This window comes from Mesoplodon bidens (genome assembly GCF_964165515.1).
Source record: "Mesoplodon bidens genome assembly, chromosome: 4".
Lineage (NCBI taxonomy): Eukaryota > Metazoa > Chordata > Mammalia > Artiodactyla > Ziphiidae > Mesoplodon > Mesoplodon bidens.
Window position 1 is genome coordinate 84,077,116 of NC_138160.1, and position 21,419 is coordinate 84,098,534.

Sequence of the window (21,419 nt, forward strand, 5' to 3'; positions counted from 1 at the left end):
TACTCCCATTTACCATTGCAACAAAAAGAGTAAAATATCTAGGAATAAACCTACCTAAGGGGACAAAAGACCTGTATGCAGAAAATTATAAGACACTGATGAAAGAAATTAAAGATGATACAAATAGATGGAGAGATATACCATGTTCTTGGACTGGAAGAATCAACATTGCGAAAATGACTCTACTACCCAAAGCAATCTACAGATTCAATGCAATCCCTATCAAACTACCACTGGCATTTTTCACAGAACTAGAACAAAAAATTTCACAATTTGTATGGAAACACAAAAGACCCCGAATAGCCAAAGCAATCTTAAGAATGAAAAATGTAGTTGGAGGAATCAGGCTCCCTGACTTCAGACTATACTACAAATCTACAGTAATCAAGACAGTATGGTACTGACACAAAAACAGAAAGATAGATCAATGGAACAGGATAGAAAGCCCAGAGATAAACCCACGCACATATGGTCAACTTATCTTTGATAAAGGAGGCAAGAATGTACAGTGGAGAAAAAACAGCCTCTTCAATAAGTGCTGCCAGGAAAACTGGACAGGGACATGTAAAAGAATGAAATTAGAACACTTCTTAACACCATACACACACACACAAAAAAAAAACTCAAAATGGATTAAAGACCTAAATGTAAAGCCAGCCACTATCAAATTCTTAGAGGAAAACATAGGCAGAACACTCTATGACATAAATTACTGCAAGATGCTTTTTGACCCACCTCCTTGAGAAATGGAAATAAAAACAAAAATAAACAAATGGGACCTAATGAAACTTAAAAGCTTTTGCACAGCAAAGGAAACCATAAACAAGACCAAAAGACAACCCTCAGAATGGGAGAAAATATTTCCAAATGAAGCAACTGACAAAGGATTAATCTACAAAATTTACAAGCAGCTCATGCAGCTCAATAACAAAAAAACACACAACCCAATCCAAAAATGGGCAGAAGGCCTAAATAGACATTTCTCCAAAGAAGATATACAGACTGCCAACAAACACATGAAAGAATGCTCAACATCATTAATCATTAGAGAAATGCAAATCAAAACTACAATGAGATATCATCTCACACCAGTCAGAATGGCCATCATCAGAAAATCTAGAAATAATAAATGCTGGAGAGGGTGTGGAGAAAAGGGAACCCTCTTGCACTGCTGGTGGGAATGTGAATTGGTATAGCCACTATGGAGAACAGTATGGAGGTTCCTTAAAAAACTACAAATAGAACTACCATATGACCCAGCAATCCCACTACTGGGCATATACCCTGAGAAAACCATAATTCAAAAAGAGTCATGTACCAAAATGTTCATTGCAGCTCTACTTACAATAGCCAGGACATGGAAGCAACCTAAGTGTCCATCAACAGATGAATGGATAAAGAAGATGTGGCACATATATATAATGGCATATTACTCAGCCATAAAAAGAAATGAAATTGAGTTATTTGTAGTGAGGTGGATGGACCTGGAATCTGTCATACAGAGTGAAGTAAGTCAGAAAGAGAAAAACAAATACTGTATGCTAACACAGATATATGGAATCTAAAAAAAAAAAAAAATGGTCATGAAGGGCCTATAGGCAAGACGGGAAAAAAGACACAGACCTACTTGGGCATGGACTTGAGGATATGGGGAGGGGGAAGGGTAAGCTGTGACAAAGTGAGAGAGTGGCATGGACATAGATATACTACCAAACGTCAAATAGATAGCTAGTGGGAAGCAGCCTCATAGCACAGGGAGATAAGCTCGGTGTTTTTTGACCGCCTGGAGTGGTGGGATAGGGAGGGTGGGAGCGAGGGAGACCCAAGAGGGAAGAGATATGGGGACATATGTATATGTATAACTGGTTCACTTTGTTGTAAAGCAGAAAGTAACACACCACTGTAAATCGATTATATTCCAATAAAGATGTTTTTAAAAAAAACAACACATAGACGAGACTATCAGACTCACTTATTGTGCTTTCTCTTGGGCTAGTTGCTAAGCTGCTGCTTCTCGGTCTATATTAATGTGGCAGTATTGTTGGAAAGTTTTCATTTTGATCATCACTGGTAGTGTCAGTGCCTTTTTTCCATGGCAGCTAAGCAGTCTTCTGGAGTGCCTTTTGCTCAGTTATAATCAAAGAGGTAAAGTGACTTGGGGATTTCGTATGATCCAATTTACCAAGATGCTTTTAGTTTGGCAGATCCTTAATGATACAACCACTGGCAATGTTGAAAGAAGACATTCGTTATACAATTTTAAACTGTGTCTCAGTATTAGATTACAATGCCTATAATGGCTTTAATTAATAATACTCATAATTATGCTGCTAGTAACATAACTCTACTAGATTTTATTATATGCAAGATAATTTTAAGATAATATGTGTATTAAAGAATATTGAAGGCATTTAGATCAATGTAAATAAAACTATCACAATTTTGTAATAGTGGTTAGCATTTCTTCATTAAAAAAAATAAATTTATTTATTTAGGGCTGTGTTGGGTGTCACTGCACGCGGGCTTTCTCTAGTTGCAGTGAGTGGGGGCTACTCTTCGTTGCAGTGTGCAGGCTTCTCATTGCAGTGGCTTCTCTTGTTGCGGAGCACAGGCTCTAGGTGCAGGGGCTTCAGTAATTGTGGCTCGTGGGCTCTAGAGCACAGGCTCAGTAGTTGTGGCACACAGGCTTTGTTGCTCCGCAGCATGTGGGATCTTCCTGGACCAGGGATCGAACCCATGTCCCCTGCATTGGGAGGCAGATTCTTAACCACTGCACCACCAGGGAAGTCCTCTTCATTTTTAATAACCTTTATTTTTTAATAATTTAAGATTTCAGAAAGTTGCAAAGTAGGGAGAGTTCACATATGTACTCAGGCAGTTTTGTGACTTTCTCCTGTAGGCTAGGGCTCAGAGTTGGAGAGTTTGATACAGACCTACATGATGGGGATGAGAGGACCCTGAAATAATAGAGACCAGATGGTGCCTCTCAATCCTCAGAATCCAGGTGCATTCAATTTTACAATGAGTGGCAAGGTCAGAAGTAGTGAAAGGACCTAGAAAGAAGTAATGGAATCTGATGTCCACAAATATATGGGGAACCAACAAGGGTACAAATCTATATGCATCAAGAAATCAAAGATGATGGTAAGGAGGCTGAAGGTAGTTACTCCAATAAAAGACCTTGTCCAGTTTCCACACCAGAGTCAGTTTTCAGACTTAGACCCATTGACTAAAGAGGTGGCCAGTTCCTTGGGAGGAGGAGACTAACAAAACTATGGAAAAAGTGTATTATAATAATTTCCCCTGTCCTTCCTCAAAGAGACCTATGGTCATTTACATAAGGAACTGTGCACTTAGGGAAGATAAATACCCTAACATTTTGAGGATTGTTGGATACAGGTTTCAAACCAGTATTTACATATGGATGCACACTGTGCTCACATCTGAACCCAGGCAGCCTTGCTCCAGAAGGCCTCTGCTCTTAACCATTACCCTATATGGTCCTCTGCCAAATGAGAAAAGAAACCTCCCTTCTTTTCTGCCCTTTTTTCTCCCTCTTGTTTTCTCTCCTTCCCAAGAAATACCTTCTTTTTTAGCATCTTGTTGTCATTCTATTGGATCCTTGATATGCGGAGAGGTAGGAAAACTAGCAGTCTTGAGGGGTGATCTTGGTTTAAGCACTGTGCTGGGCCTTTTGCATACATTTTATTATTTAAACTTCCTGTCAACTTACTGAGGTATAGATTTTCTCCACTGCATAAAGAGACTGCATATAATGGTGGTTAAGGGTTGAGACGTTCTACAGCTAGGCTGCCTGGGCTCAAATCTCAGCACCATACCTTCTTGTCCTCATGTGAAATAGCCCCAGGGATTGGATGCCTTTGGATTCATTACTCACATTTTGTAAGTTTTGGGTTTTTTAATATGTAATTCATTCTAAATGCTTCATTATTAACTAGACTGAAAATTTCTCTTTCACTACTTTGCCAAGACCAGTGGCAATCAGTAGAAACAGGGGATCCCTGAAGCAAAAGCATGGTGTCCTTGTAAGTTCAAAGTGTGTGGGAGGCAGAAACCCTGCCCCGCCTCACCCCTCCCCACCAACAAATGCCCATGTGCTATAGTTCTTGGAAACTGTGACTACTTTACTGTACACATTCACATTTGCCAATGTAATTAAGCAGCTGAACATGGAAGAGGACCACAAGCCAAGGAAAGCAGGTGGTCTCTAGAAGCCAGAAAAGGCAAGGAATTTTCCACCAGAGCCTCCAGAAGGAAAGCAGCCCTACCAATGCCTTGATTTTACCCCACTGAGACTCATGTTGGATTTCTAACTTACAGAACTCTAAGAAAGTAAATGAGTGCTGCTTTAAGACACTCACCAAGTTTGTGCTAATTTGTTATAGCAGCAATAGAAAAATAATGCAGAGCGTTAAACAAAAGATACAACTTCTGAGTTCACAGCACTGCCAGCAGTAATCATAGGGAGAAAAATCTTCCCTTTTTTGTTTACCTTTACAGATAAAATCTTAACAGGTGAGAATGGGTGTTATGTGCATCTATTTAGATCTGTATATTTATTGGTCTTTAACTCAGTTGCTCAGGAGAATCAATTTCATACTATCCATTTTTCACTTAACTTGCCTGGCAGAGTGGTGTTCAGCTACTATTGTCTTTTAAATTTGTCAAGGTTTGGATGTATAAAAACTGGAAGCATTCTTCCTTAAAATAAGTTTTAAAATCAGAAACATCAAGATTAGTTTTTAAACTAACTTAAACAGCTGCTTACCAATTATATAAAGTTATTTGAAATACACTAATGATACCAGCCAGAACTTGGTATGCATGAAGACATTTATTAGCCATTTACCATTATTCTAGTTTGCACTAAACTCTGATCCTTCAGGTTTAATAGCCTTCTGCTGTCCTGATAGGCATGTATCCGACTGTACATACACAGACTACGTTTCAGGTCATTAAAGGGAGAAGCATTATTCTAGCAAATTTTAGTGTGCTCTGAACTCCATTTCAAATAAAGCTAAAGAATATGCATAAACACAATTTTATCCTTTATGGGAGCTTTTTATTATCATTATTAAGGTCTCTAGTTATAACCTCCTTAGGCTCTGTAGTCTCTTAAAAATTTCTCTTCTGAAATTTGTGTGTGTTATTGTTAACAACTTGTAAATAAATCATGACACTTAATGTATAATCTCTCTTCTGTTAATTAAGAAACAAACTAGTTTCGTGAAAACAGCTATTCTCTGAAAAAAATAAACCAAAAAAACCTTGTCCAATATTTATACTAATTATTCCTTCTTTTAAAACTAGAGAAAAATCACATAAAAGACAAAAAAGTTTATATTTTCCATTTTTCCCTTTTATGTTTATGTTTTTAAATTATTTCAAAATGTTAGAACAAATTTTTATTTACAGCAGGGAAATCTTGGAGGAAGAAGTAATTTTAAAATTTAGGTCTTGAATATGAAGTAGGATTTCAATCGATAGAGATGAGAAAATTGCAGAAAACCACTTAAAAGTACATCTATTCTGAAACAAGTTGCTTCAGAACAACTTATTCTGAAACAAGTTGCTGTTTACTGATTACCTACTTTGTTCCAGTATTGCTATTTGCTTTTGTCCTATAATTTCATTATACTTATTTTTTTTAGAACACTAAAAGTTAGGTAAAATTATATCATTTTACAAATTAGGAAACTGAAGTTATAAGAGACTGCCCAAGATCACCAATCAGGTATTTGAATTAGACATGTAAGATGCAAAGATTTAATCCAGACCTACCTGACAGCAAAGACAATGCTCTTTTCTCTGTGAAACATGAGATCATCTGTTACCAGTTTATATTACGGTTGTTTTCTATTTGGGGGCAAGAGACGGACATTGTGCAATAGTGATACAAAGTCTCCCTTTTAAATAAATATTTTTAAAGTCTATTTTGTAAAAAAATATATATATATATGGAGTAAACATGAGACGATATGTAGATATCAGGTGATATGCAGATATGGTGAAAATTTTGATGGCACTGCAAGAGGTTTGGGTTATATTTCAATACATCATGCCATTCAAAGCATCCCAGACCACTTGACACTCTGCATTTACAGTAACCATAGTTATGTTAAAGCTTAAGATCCTGCCTGGCCTCTGAGAATGAGGCACTTCAGCAACGTAGTCAACTTACCTACAAAATTAACTCCTGACTCTCCCTGACAGAAGTCTATGAAAAAGTGAATGTGTCCAAAGTTTATAAACCACTGTTCAGGCTACTACCACAGATGTTCAAAGAGATCAAACTCTGTCCTACCATTTGGTGTTTCTATGGACTCCAAAATTTTAAGGAGTTTTTGGAGACCCAGCATTCAGGGAAAAACACACTACATTACTCTGGTTTTCAATCGTGTTCTGAATCATGGAATCAACAGAGATCAATGGACTTCAGATCATGGGACTTCATCATGAGAAACCTAAAGAAAAATAGATGATATTTTTCTTGATGAGTAGGAGGGTATGAGCTGTTTTGCTAAGTATGATACTGAAATATTAACTGACCTCAACATACTACTTAGGATAAAGTGTTAGAATGTATATCACCTACTCAAAAAGTCAAGTAAGTCTTCCTAGGGTTACTCGGTTTCTAGAAAAGCTTTTTCACAAAATCCAAAAACTGCTGGGCCTTTCATTGCCCACTGGGAATATACTCTATGGCTCTGAATGCCACCAATGTGAGGCACTTTCTAAACTGTAAAATAAAAGTGACTCTGAGTGTAAAGTTGTTCATGTCAAGCATAAAGACTCAGCTACTACCTATGGGACATGCTTGTTGAGTACCTAAGGAATCACCTGTGCAAATCAGGTCTCTAAGCCTGGATATTTGCAACTGAATGTCACCTCAAAGTGTTCCTTGGTCACAAATTGGTCTGAGATATTGATAATTCAATCTTATATTACACACTTAAACTCTGATTCCAGGAATCTGATTGTTTAAAAAGAACTCATACCAACTCCCAATGGACACCATAAACAGAAACGACTTGGTATCCCACTCACTCTCTCCCTCTCTCCCCTCCTCCATCTCTTTCTCTCATGCACGCACACACATATAGACATGGTCCTGGAAGAAACAGCTTCTAATGAACACTGGGCAACCAGGGAGCAAATAGCTTATTTTCTAGAGCTTAAGCACTTGACACCACTTAGTAGACTGTCATGTCCATGTTTTAAATGGTGCCTTCAAAGAGAAATTGATAAAATATGGTATTTCTCCCACAGATTCAGTGAGTACCCTCATCTAATGGCAAAGGAGTACAAATGTGCCATCCCTGAGGCTACTTGTAACACACGAGTTTCTGAAACCTCTGAAAAGATCATAGGAGAGGTAATCTAGGAAAACAAAATAATTTCAGTCTCTATGCGATGATTTTTTAATAACTTGGAAAGAGTAGTATTAAGTACTATTAAGATCCTAAATGGATTAGATAACCTTTCTATCTTGTTTGCCTTATTTCACCACAAATCTTCTGTGATTAAATTTCATTAACAGTTGGAGATGGGTATACCACTGGTATTTAGTAAACCCTAAAAAATAAAGATATTCCTCAATCAAAAACTAAACTTGAGGGCTTCCTTGGTGGCGCAGTGGTTGGGGGTCCGCCTGCCGATGCAGGGGACGCAGGTTCGTGCCCCGGTCTGGGAGAGTCCCACATGCCGCAGGGCGGCTGGGCCCGTGAGCCGTGGCCGCTGGGCCTGCGCGTCCAGAGCCTGTGCTCCGCGGCAGGAGAGGCCACAGCAGTGAGAGGCCTGCGTACTGCAAAAAAAAAACAAACAAAAAAAAAAACTAAACTTGTCATTTATAGTAATAAACTTAAAATGAAAAAAACACATTCAAATCGAATTTTTAATCAATTTCCCATAGTCCCACTGTTGTCATAAAATATTTTAGTGTGTTATGAATTCTGGGAACTTACTACCTTGAATCTCAGTTTGGTGTGTAAAATCTATTTTTTTCTCCTTAAATGATCTCTGAAAAGTCTTTAACCAAAATTAAGAATTTAATTGGCCTAATAGGACACACCAATCTCTTTACTACAGCAAGAATAACAAGATATGAAATGCAAATTGCAATTAAGACTCTCAAAACTATTTCGTTTCTAAAAAACAATCTCAAATTCAACAGAAAATTTGTAAGAAAACCTCAAAAAACTGATTATGGGCGTGAGCTGTTGACATGATGCTACTCTTCCCCAAATACTTTAGTGTGTTCCTTACAAATGAAGACAGTCTTCTACATAATCCAATATGAAAACTGAAAATAAGGAAATTAGTATTTATATATTACTGATTCTGATTCTGTTCCTTTACTATGCATCCTGTCAGGAGTCTCAGGATTTAACCTTGTCCCATTACTGATATTGTTCACTTTGCTCTCTTGATTAAAGTAGTGTTTGCCAGGACTCATCACTAAAAAGTCACCCTTTTCCCCTTTGTAATGAATACATGTTTTTGTTTTTTTTTTTTTTGGGTGAGAGGATGGAGAGAAAGGAGTTGCTTGGTACGCGGGCCTCTCACTGCTGTGACCTCTCCCATTGTGGAGCACAGGCTCCGGACGTGCAGGCTCAGCAGCCATGGCTCAGGGGCCCAGCCGCTCCACGGCATGTGGGATCCTCCCGGACCGGGGCACGAACCCGTGTCCCCTGCATCGGCAGACGGACTCTCAACCACTGCGCCACCGAAAACCCGGAATACATGTTTTGTTGGAAGTTATTCTGAGACTCTATAAAAATACCATTCCTCATCAAAATTGAATTTATTGGTTTGCTTATATCAATAAGAACATAAGGATACCTATTTTATTCAATGAGTCATGATCCATTACTAATATTATTCAAGTTTCAAATGTTTCCAGATTTGACCCTTGGAAACCTCATCATAGCTGGCTCCTATGTACTTTCAACATATCCCCATTGTTTTGGAACACTTCCTTACTTTATGTTCCAAAAAGAGTTCCAGGCTCATCTGGTACATTCCCTATCCCAGCCCTGGCATTTCTTCATGGAACCCTGGTTCCTTTTATTGAAGAAATGTCCAGAGATCAAGGTCACTATGTCGCTATTGTGGTGAAGCTGCATCCAGTTATTCTCAGGGGAGAGAGCTAGGGAACATATGTAAGTGAAAACATATATATGCATACATATATATATGCATATATGTTAAAAAATATATGTTTATATCTACTTATTTCCATATCTCATCTTTTGTGCTATTGCTGTCATTACTTTTACATATACTATAAAACCAAAGTGTATTGATACTTTTTTGGTTTTTTGGGTTTTACTTACCTTTTAGAGCAATTAAAAACAAAATTACTTATTCTTGTTTTTCTGCATCATTGCCAGCAGTCATTATTGGCAGATTTTGGGGGTTTGCCATACAAGTAAGTACATAATGGTATCTCACTGCTGTTTTAATTTGAATTTCTGTAATGATACATAATGTTTAGTATCTTTTAATGTACATACTTGCCATACATATTTCTTCTTTGAAGTGTGTGCTCAAACCTTTTACCCATTTTTTAAATTGTGTTATTTTCTTATTTTTGAGTTTTAAGAGTTCTTTATATATTCTGGTTATGAATCCTTTAACAGATAAGTGGATTGCAAATATTTTCTCATAGTCTGTTGTTAGTCTTTTTCAGAACAAATGGGTTTAATTTTGATAAAATCCAATTACCTTTTCTTCCTTTCTCAGGGATAACACATTCTGGTTTTGTGTCTAAAATGGATCTTCACTTGTGCCCTGGAGGCCAAAGTGTTTGCTGCTTTTCTCTCAGAGACTAGGGCTTTCATTTACTAAGGGAGTGGTGCCCCTAAAGCCCTCCACCAGTGTGGCTACCCCTCCCTCAGAACTCCATCATGCAGTGGGGCCTTCCCTGGTCTCCCACCCTCCCCACGACCTTTCTTGTGAGTTCCCCTTGGAGGTTCAAGGAAAAGAGCCTGGGAATGGGTGCCTTCTGTCTGTGGCAGGAGATGGGGGTTATCCTCTCACTGTAATCCATGCTCAGCCTCTGGGAACTTGTTACAAACTTTAACTGGATTCTTACATGCTTGTAAGGTGCCAGTGTCTCATCCTCCCGTACCCTGCACAGTTGAGACTCTTCTTGTACCCTATACCCTTAGAGGGACTTGTTTTTCATTAGAAATCAAGTAACTTTATTTGTCCTGTGACTTCAGCTCTCTGGTGGGTACAAAAAATGCTATAATTTTTTAGTGTAGTTAGCTTGGGAGCGACACACTTTTTCCAACTTTCTATATCCCAGGCTGAAGCAGAACTCTGGATAATCTTTTAAATTGTTTTGTATTAAAAACTCAGTAATAGTAAATTCCTCAAATAATGAACCAAACGTACTATGTATGCACTTGTGTACATATATATTTGAAAGTGAAGAGAGGAAAGTTTCCATTTTATTCTAATTAGTAAAGTTACAAAGTGGTTAATGAATATTTTCTAAAAGACTAAGGTATGACACAATTTATTACACAATTTAGGCCAATTTCACAGTTGATTTATATACTGGCATTTTATATTAGATGCTAGTGAGCATGAGATATAAAATTATGGGACCACATGAAGCTTGTAAAGAGGACAGGAATATATATCAAATGTAAATTACTGTTGGAAGAAATTGCTGATTACCTGTCCTTTACCCTGCGTTATTAAAGATTAACGTTTTGCAAGCATAATCTGAGAAAAGTATAGTCTGGGAATCCCATCTCTGCTCTCTTCATACTCTAAATGAACAAATACCAATACCCTATGAATTTTTCTCTTCAAATAGCTCAGAGTGCTTTTGGTATTTTGCATACCAAAAAGCATAAGTTTTACGGCTTTGCCCAAGCCAACTACTGAAATAAATAATGTCTCCCTCCAAAAACAAATTAAAAAAAAATAAGTCAAAATCCCCATAGGAAATCAAAAGGAACCATCAAAATTATGGCATCATCACACCGAAAATGCAGCCAATGATACCATCAACATAACATGGTCTGTGGACAGCAGGCCAGGAACAGGATAACTGTAAACTATTAACCTGCCAATTGGAAAACCTGCTGAGAAAGACTAAACCATCGGAATAGGGGGAACGGAAAAGATCAAGAGTAGTGTGAGTGCTCAGGCTTCCTGTGTGGAGGATGCAATGGGGAAAGGCACACTAACGGTGCCTGGAATCATTCATCACTGTGGTGACTGGGATTCAAGCCCTGCTTACAGTGATAGCCTGGTGTAATACATTCCTCTGGCTTAAAATAAGGTTTTCATCAGATCTATTCTAGGAGCTTACAACACTTTACTATGAACACCTCCGTATTTTGGAGGAAGTCCTCAGTTTGAATCATTGAAACCAAGCCCCCTAAAACCAAATCTCCTTACCGAGTTTATGATTGATCTCTCTATCCAAAACTTTATCCCCTTGCTTGACCCCTGCAAACAAACCCTTACTTTGCTGCAAACACCTGCTGGCAGAGTTTGGCTTTCTGTGCTGAGGGCACAGGAGCCCTGGTTTGATAACATCATGAGAGAAAAATAAGCATCCTGCCTAATCACCAAAAACTTGAAACTTAAAATGACATAAACAGCACAGAAAGTATTTTGACTGATTAGCATCATGCAGCAATTTATCCAGGATGATGTAGACCCATGCACAAAATTCAAACTCACACAAAAAAATGGAACTTCATTTTTTACCTTCTTAAGTTACATATACAGAATTTAGGAGATTTGCCCTTTCTTGTTTGTTTTTCCACTTTGGTTCCTATTGATCCTGTTTCTCTCTCTCTCCCCCTCAGTCCGCCCGGCGCTCGCTCTCTCGCTCTCTCGCTCTCTCTCTCTCCCTCTCTCTCTTAAAAACTTCCCCATAAAAAAAAAAAACTTCCCCATGATGAAAAACTCCTCTTTTTGTCTAACTCTATTATCTTTTCTAAACTCTCTCACATTTCAACCCCTCTTTACAGTCTATCAGTAATTTCATCATTTACCACTGAGTTAATCTTTCTTTGTCAGATGTACCCACACTCCTTTCCACTGCTGACTTCTTCAGTTGTTCTTCCTTTTTCAGAATGAACTTTTCCTTTTGTTTTTTTTCCTCCCAGCTCCATAGATTCTCAACGGTCTGCCTCTTTCGCATGTCTATTCAATAGATACTGATGTTTAAAACTGGAATGAAGTGTTGCCTGTATTATTGCTGAGTCAGCCTTAGTGAAAACTTCCCTAGAAGTTAAAGAGCTAAGCACCAGAAAGCAAAAGTAGCAGTTGTGGAGACCAAGACTCAGTGACTCAGTTTACTCCGGTTGAACAATGAATACTATATATATTTTGCTCAATCCAAATGATTTCAACCTTTCCACCATATTGTTAGAGAAATAAAATTATTCAGAAAGTGCAGTATTGACTAATTATGCTACTGGGGCTTCAAATTCAACACACAGAAAATCCTATGATACTATTATAGCTGGTTTACAGAGACCGGGGAGTAGCTTTATTTTTCTATAAACACTGTCTTTAAACACACTCTGCTCAACCTCTGCTCCCATTTTATGCATATCACATGACTTTGGAGTCATTTTAAGGGATCAAAATCCACGTTCAGCAAGTAAGATTCACCTTCAGGTACTGAAAAACCTCATTCTAAGTCAAAACTGTCATCTCCATTTCAATCCAGAGCTTTCCCTCCTCCAATACAAGCCTGAACCATGGATCTACAGAGGGAAGGGAACATCTGTTCTTTCACTTTCCACTTGACTTCTTCAGCCCTGCTATTTTCTGGCTTTTCTAGAGCCCATGAGAAGTTCAGAGAGAGTGGGTAAAATTTTACATTTGCATTTCTCTCTTCCTGACTCACACTGGATGACCTCCAACAACCCTCTGTACGGCAGGTATGTGGGCTTTTTGTGCAGCACAGGTGGAGTTCCTAGGAGGTCCTGTGAGGACTCTGGCCTTTCACATTGTCCAGAATGGACTATTACACATGGGCTGCAGTCTTGAAATCCATCCTTGCTCAATTCACACTCCCTGAAGCACACAATACAATCTTTTAGTTTTGGATTCTCCTTGCCGGAGCAAGGTGAGACTAAGTTGAAAGAAACATCACATACAGTCTTGAAAAGGTAAACACATGCACACACAGATAGAGGAAAGCATGGGAGTTTCCTGGCATTCTCTATACCTTTTGTTTGCTCGTCCCACTTAATTCTCCAAAATTCTGTACTGCCTTTTTGCTCCATGAAGAGGACCCAAATAGAAAACATCATAGACCCCCATGCCTTTTGCCCTTCTGTTTGGTTGGGCCAGCTGAAAGCCCAGCAGGGTGCTGGAGGGAAGGATAGACCAGGATGATAAAAGGATAGGCAGGATATCTGTTCTCCAGCCCCCTCTTTGAAAGTCACCTTGGATTGGCAGTACCTTCCACCCCAATTGAAGATCACAGCTTCTCCCAAGGTGGGTCCTCTCCACAAGGCTGTCATATTCCAGATTATGAAAAACCACTCCCTTCCTTTGTTTCTTCAGGTCAAGTGTTCTAACAGCTGTTACTGGCCCCAGGCTACCACCTTCTACCACTTTAAAAAATATTCCCTTTAATAACCCATTCTTGAATTATGCAATTTGTAGTATGTCACCATTTCCTGCTAGAACCCTGGCTGGCAGAAATAAGGGTAGACAATATACCTGCTACATTCCCCACCATAACTACGTAGCTTGAATAATGCATTACAAGAGCACATAAACAATTAACTCCTGAATGAAAGAAAGGAAGGAAGGAGGAAAGAAATCTGCTTATGGGATTTATATTTTAAATTAACAATGGAAAGGCCTTCTGCTTTTGTGGTTACATGGAAGGGGCATTTAGACTAACCGTAGTGAGTCTCTGTCTTAGGTCTCCCCTCCAGTATCTCATCTAGACTCTTTAAATAGCTTTAACTGTTCTCTCTTTTGATTTTAGATCTCATACAATTCATTCTCTGTACAGAAGTCAGGTTGATTTTCTAAAAAATGCTTATCTTAACTCTGTAGCTCCCAAGCTCCTCACAAGTCTGTAGATCAAGGCCAAACTCGAACGTGGCACACAAAGTTTTCCATCTCTAGCTCCTATCATCCTTTTTTGACTCATCAAATCCTTAATGTCAACCCTCAAACCCTGCTCACAGGGAACCACTTCCTTTCTCCAAATGCACCATGCTTTCCTTCTTGGATCTTGCCCACAGGCTACTGGTTCTTTTTCCCTTCCCTCATTCTTTGCCAGAATACTTCCTCCACATTCTTCCAGACCCAAAACAAGCATCACATAGTTTGAGAATTCGATGGCCCTTTCAGGATCCTCCTGAGCTCCACGGCACCCTGTGCTTTCACTGCTCAGGGCACTGCAACTGACTATTTATTTCATTATCTCCATTATTTGTCTGGCATAAAGTGCACAATGCCTGTCGAATGGGGGAATGAATGAATCAATCAATATGATCAATATGGACATAATTGCTGCTTGATTCAAATCCTCTTCCCCAATCCTGATAACTCAAATATCCTAAAGACTCTTCACTCTGATAATATTCTGCCATATCCTCTCCAAAATAAAGAACTTTCAATAAGTGGAAACATGTTCTTGGGTCAAATACATTATGAAAGCATATGAAGAGATAATATTCTAAAAGATTAGTCATCATGGAGGAAAATGAGTAAGAGAAGTATTCAATAATAAAGTTGAAAACTCCTTGTCTTTACAACACTTTAGATGCATTAGTTCCCTATTTTATATTCCCTATACAAAACTGAAACTTGACATTTTTTAGGTACTTCGAAAGTTCTGAACTAGAGATTTTGTTTTTATTGCTTCAACAAAAGTGGTTGGCTAACATGATTGAAAAAGAGATTTATTAGAAAATTATCAGGTTCCTCAGACCATCAGCGGGAATAACCAAAGACCCCAACTGGGTAAAAGGATGAAGGCAGGGATGCTCCTAAGGTCAAGGATGCTGTTGCTGCTGACCAGTCTCATGCTGGACATCACCACTGGAGTCAAGAATTCCAACTGTTTTCTCTTCTCTGTCCATTAACTATGTGCAGAGCATCTGGATATACACTAAGATTCTGACAATGGGGGAGGCATACTTCTCTAAAAGGCAATTAAAAGCCATTACCAACAGAATAAAAACTAGAGATGCTGAGGTAAAAACACAAAGCCACTATGTGAAACAGCAAATATCTACTGAAATTAGATTTAGTCATTTTTTTTAAACTTAAGAAATGTTTTTAAAGTACGTGCATTAGTGAATAAGAGAGGTTAATGATGGATGTAGGGACTTTAAAATGTAGGCCATAGAAATAAGTATGATGAAGGATTCAAAGAGAGTAACTTTAAAATGTGTCTTGGATCACAAAATTCCATTAATCCAGATCTAAGTTATTATACAAAAACTAAAAGTAAAAACTCCATTAGATATTTAAATTTATTATTTAATGGTTTGTTTGAATATAAAATAGTTTAACTTTTAAAGGAATTTTCTTCTACTGAAATATCTTAAGACTATTTTCTTTTCCCTTTTTCCCTATTTCAGGGGAGGAACACGGCTAATCCAATGGGAAGTTCAATGGCATAAAGAGATTTGACACGGCAAAGAAATACTGTGTTACAGGAACTGTTCAGAAAAGCAATCAATCAATAGAATAGGATGTATTTATTCTGTGTTGTTCCATTCATGATGTGCAAACTGGACACAGCACTTTTTGTTGTTGCTGCTGTTTCCCATAGCTTGCAGAACATAATCACGGAATTATAGGCTGTCTACCCAGGATGGATGTCTAATCTCAAAATAAGCCCGTCACACGCAGCCTGTCCCATTTGTTTTGATCCCCTTTAGTATCAATTACAATGACCATCAGTTTGACACAATTTTAGCACCAAGATTATGAGATTATACCTAGCTATAATCACCCATGGAAGGAAAATTCAATGTTTCTCAGCTCTATTATACTATCCTTTTTCCATCTGCCTTCAACATTTACCGTCTTCTAGATGCATCAAAGGAGGCATCAAAGGAGGCATCAAAGTGATGAGGCCCTGACAGTAAGCTACAATAAAACAGCGACATCCTTTCATGCATCTGCTCCTCAGCTACTGGTTACCTTTAGGACTCTCATGATTGTAAACCAACTCCCACCAACTGAGTCAAAAGGCAATTGTTTAGGCAACAGAATGTTGAGTGTGACTCTGTATTTTGCCAAGAAATGTGATTAGGACCCCAAATGAAAACCAGAAGTTTTAAACAGTCCCCATTTTAATAAGATTACCCCAACTGTTAGTGAATGCTACAGGTTCTGTTTTCCTGAAAGCAGACTCTGAGACAGAGTTCACAGAAGGAGATGCTGATAAGGGAGCATCGTTAAAATCAACAGTGGTGGAAGGGCAGGGGAGGAGTGAAAACTGAGCAGAAGAGGAGGCCATCTTGCTGTGAAGTCAGGCAGCCTCCCCAGACCTCAGGAGTCATCTGGAGCTAAAGTGGCCCTTCAGAGCTGTCCTGCTTTGGAACAGAACAGATGAGCCTTCATACCTCTGCCTCCATTTGTCACTGGATGTGAAATCAGCCTGGAAGGATGTGCCTCGAGGTGAGGCAGTCATTCAACAGGGAAGGACTATTTGCTGCAGCACCTGGGTAACAAGCCCTTCCCTGAAGAGAGATCTCATGGCATGTATTCCTGCCCACACAGACCCTCTTCATACCTCTGACAGTCACATCTGCATATATGCTCAGGGAACAGGCATCTTCTGGAACCTAGTAAGCCTCACTTCTTGAGAGGAATGAGGAAGAAAGGTAGCAGAGACAAACAGCTATCCAGTCCACAACTGACACTGACTTTCACCTTCCTCCACTGCCCATGCTAGATTCCAACGCTCAGCTACCATCTCTGCTGGTCTCAGCAGCTTATTCACTGACAGGACCCAAACTCTCATCCCAGAGGGGATAGGTCCCCAGTATGCTGTTTTCAGGCTGGAGTTGCTATAACTGTCCATTTACAGTAAAAAGTGGGCAACAGGAAGGTATTAGTCTGTTTGGGCTGCCATAATAGAAGACCACAGACTAAGTGGTCTAAACAACAGAAACTTATCTTCTCACGCTTCTGGAAGCTAGAAGTCCAAGATCATGTCCAACAGGGTTGATTTATGATGAGGCCTCTTTTCCTGGCTTTGCAGGTGGTCACCTTCCACCTTCACCTACCATGCCCTCACATGGCCTTTCCTCTTTACACATGCAGAGAGAGCTCTGCTATCTCTTCCTCTTCTTATAAATATACCAGTCTTATTGAAGTAGGGCTCTTCATTTTATCTTAATTACCTCATTAAGTGCCCTATCTCCAAATGTAGTCATATTGAGGGTTAGGGCTTCCACATACAAATTAGGAGGGGGGGGACACAATTCAATCCATAAGAAGGAGCATCAACGGGTACCTAAATAGTCCACCTTGGTTCCTTAAGTATCGTCCCGCCCCAACTGTGTATCAGAAGTCCTAGTCTTCCTGATGATCAGGATCAATGACTCCTGCCAAGATGGCATCTCTGCTCCTTGCCTGTTAGTCTCTGGACGCAAGGAATTCAAAGTGCCCAGTTGGCTGATGTAGACTGTGGATCCTGGCAAAAGTGTGCTCACTTTGCGGACCAAGACATCTAACTGTCAGAGTCTAGAGTTGCAGGGGCAAGAAGCATCCAGACCCACTCAGGTCATTATGAGTGACAGTAACTGAGATCACCATTGCTTCCACTCTACAGCTCTGTCAGAGATAAACACAGCTGAGCAGTGGTCAAAGTGGAAACATTTTATTCAGTAACTACTGAGAGTAGGGCAAACAGCTGAGCTCCATTCCCATTTATGAGGAGGTGATCTGGGCATGTAAAAGGGAGAATGAAGGAGGAGGGAGAAATTATGCAGATAAAGCATACATTTCTAAGTTTTAGTCAACATGCATTACCTACTAATATTGTTTTCTTTGCATTTCCAAAACAGACAATTGGGTAAAAAATTTTATCTGTGGCTTTGTGACAGAGTTAAGCTAACAGGTTCCCATGAATAATTGCCCATGTGACACCAACTATGAACACTACAACAAGAAATAATAAACATATCACAATAACTAACATTTGTTGTATATCTATGTGCCAAGGACTATAATATTTTACATGTATTATTTCTTTAATATCCACAAACTTTCTATTAGGTAGTTACTATATATTTTAAAATTCTAAGTCCTAAGGAAAGAAACATGGCCTAGACTTATTTTCAAAATAAACATGGGGTGGGCTTCCCTGGTGGCACAGTGGTTGAGAGTCCACCTGCCGATGCAGGGGACACGGGTTCGTGCCCTGGTCTGGGAAGATCCCGCATGCCGCGGAGCGGCTGGGCCCGTGAGCCATGGCCGCTGGGCCTGTGCGTCCGGAGCCTGTGATCCGCAACAGGAGAGGCCACAACAGTGAGAGGCCCGCGTACCGCAAAAAAATAAATAAATAAATAAACATGTTACCTGCATACTTCAAACTACATAGTCCCAAAATACATGAAACAGTTCTCTATAATGAATCAGGTACCTAAATAATAAATTTTTCATAAAGTAAAAGCTCACCATATACTCTCTCACTGAGAAAAACAATGAGATTTGGAGGAATTGTTAAATGACTTGGCTATAAAAGAATAGGATTTATTGTCCTACAAAAGCTAACTTTTTGATGGAATTTACTCTGTTCATCTCACAAGAAGAAAAATAAAATCAAAGCAAAGTGTCTGCTCTTGTCCTCCAGTGCGAGTCAATGTCATCTGAAACCTTCTCATTACTCTGTAAAGTCCGAATCCATGGACTCGCACCGACCACTATACTTGAGTACATTAGAGGAGAAAAGGAAAAGGCAAGACGTGTGGTTATGGACGTGTGGTTATATATTGTCCCAGCTGACATCACTGTGACTGGGGTTCACCCATCTCCTGAATCACAGCACAAAGATTAATACATTGTGGGATATAATTCCTGGTCCAACTTAAGTAGTTGCTGAAAGTGGATTCTACTGTCTTTAAAATTCTCTGACCTAAATAAAACAAAGCTCAATAACTTTTGATTTTATTTAAATTGTCACATTGCCATCTTGTGGCTGCAGTTGGTAGAAGAGGCAACTGATGATCACTGAGGCCTCTCCCTCTGCATTAACCTTGGGTTTGAACTTTGAACTTGAGTTATAAGTGCATGATCTCATCTCAACTGCCTGAGTGAACCACTGAAGGCTAAAAATGCTCTGTTGCTCTGACTGGGAGCTCTTGGATCTGATAGAGGACAGCAGACCTTCTACATAATATGGGGATGTGACTGCTGAGAAGGAAAGGCTTCTTCTAATTAAGTATAAAATAAATAGAAACGAAGTTAAAATCTGAAAAGGACTTGGTACGAAGCATCATGAGGTCAGATGTGCCCAGGAGCATCTACTATTTTCTCTAACTCAGACAGTTACAGAATGAGTGCTTTTCAACTGCACTAACAGATTGACATCCAACTCATGGAGCTGCAGATAAGTTTAAAGTAGAAGCCACTCTAAGCAAAGTCTCCCTGATTAGCTGATTTGAGAGCTCCACTAAGGACTGCAAGACAAATTAACTACGATGCCCACTTTACTGCCTTAAATTCCCAACCCTATTTTGAGGAGTTTTTAAAAAATCTTTATTTGAAACAAAAATGGTATGCCCTAGTATGGCTGTATGTTAACGTCTAATTATATTTGCCTGTGGATTCATTAATTCACCAAAATTTGTCAACTTTAGTATTGGCTCTAATTGGAAACATGTGAATTTTGTAAAGTAGAGGTTGTCTTTCTAGTATACTCCTGAGCAGGGAAATTTTCAAGAGAAAGAAAATGCATCTGCATGACCAAATAGGCAGTTTCTGCTAAGTTAGCTGGAGAAGAGCAGGGTAAATAATGGTCTAGGGAGCCTGGGAGGAGGGAAAGAAGAACAAAAGTCAGGGCAGGGCATTTCAAGAAAAGTTACAGGATCTGGAATACTTCAATTTAGACTGCCTTACTTGGGGACTGCTTTATAATCTATGACTCATGACTATCTCTAAGATACTCCAAGAAAACCTAGTAGAGAACAAGAGGCAGTTCCCAAGAATCTGGCCTCATGGCCAAAGTGAGTAATCACAAGGCTGAAGAGATTCAAAGACCTTCACCTTACCTGGTAGAGCTCTTCTACAAGGGAATGCTCCAGAAACACAACTTAGCTGCTCTACAGACATGTTATTATTTCCAAAACCTTATTCATCATGGAAGAATTCTGCTGATTAAAAACTTCAAGGCAAGAAAGGGTTCTTGCTATTTTTCAACTTGCCTTGGCTAGTCATCAAATGGTGGGGAAGATGTAAACTGTTTATTAGGTTTAAAGTGCCATTCTCCATTTCCTTTAAGTCCCTAAATTTCCACTAATCTTAAAAATATTTTATGTTCTTAATACAGTCCTCTATTCACTCAAGAGATGAGGATTTTTATAACCAGTAGAAATATGTCTCTCTATCTCCACTTCAGTAAATGATTTCTACCCCCATATTTATTGCTTACTGTTAAAAGATACATAGTCAAGATTATAATGTGGAGAACATTTGCTGTCCTTAAACGCATGGATGCTCACTTTAGAAGTCAGCAGAGCTATCACTCCATCTCAGATAATGGCCTACACTTTGATCATTATGGTAATTGCTTGACAATGGTCAGCATATCACTAGAGACATTTGGAAATAAAATTACAAAATTGACTTGCTCTTGAAATAGAAGGAAACAATGAAATCATTTTAATAGAAATAGGAATTCTACTTATCTCAAATATGAATCCTCTGAGGATATTCATATTAGAGATTTAGACAAACATCATTACAAGGAATTTTTGACTTAAGGAAACTGAATATAACCTATAAAGAGGAGACATTCTGAAGAAACTGAAGCACTGGCTTCAGTCTTAATAGACATCTTTATTTGCATCCAGTAGCTGCTCAAAGGAATGAACTCCAGAAAGTGAGACCACTGGGTCAATTATAATTCATAATTTTTACATTGCAAAATTTATAAAATACCAACTTAGGTGAAACTTAAAATGTACTTGTGCATATTTCTGTTACTGTGTTGCAGAGGCCTCAGCTTAAGCCTACCTTGTGTCCTTTGCTAGGAATCAGAGTTGGCCAGGCATGACAGATGTCTGAGGAAGGAGGTGGGCAATCAGGTAAGTTTTGTGACCTGAGCTGATCCTCATGAGAGAGATGGACGCACCAAGTCTTAGCCCACCCCCACACCGGAATCTGAGCCACGTGGTAAGGGGGGCTGGAGGCATATATAACTGAGC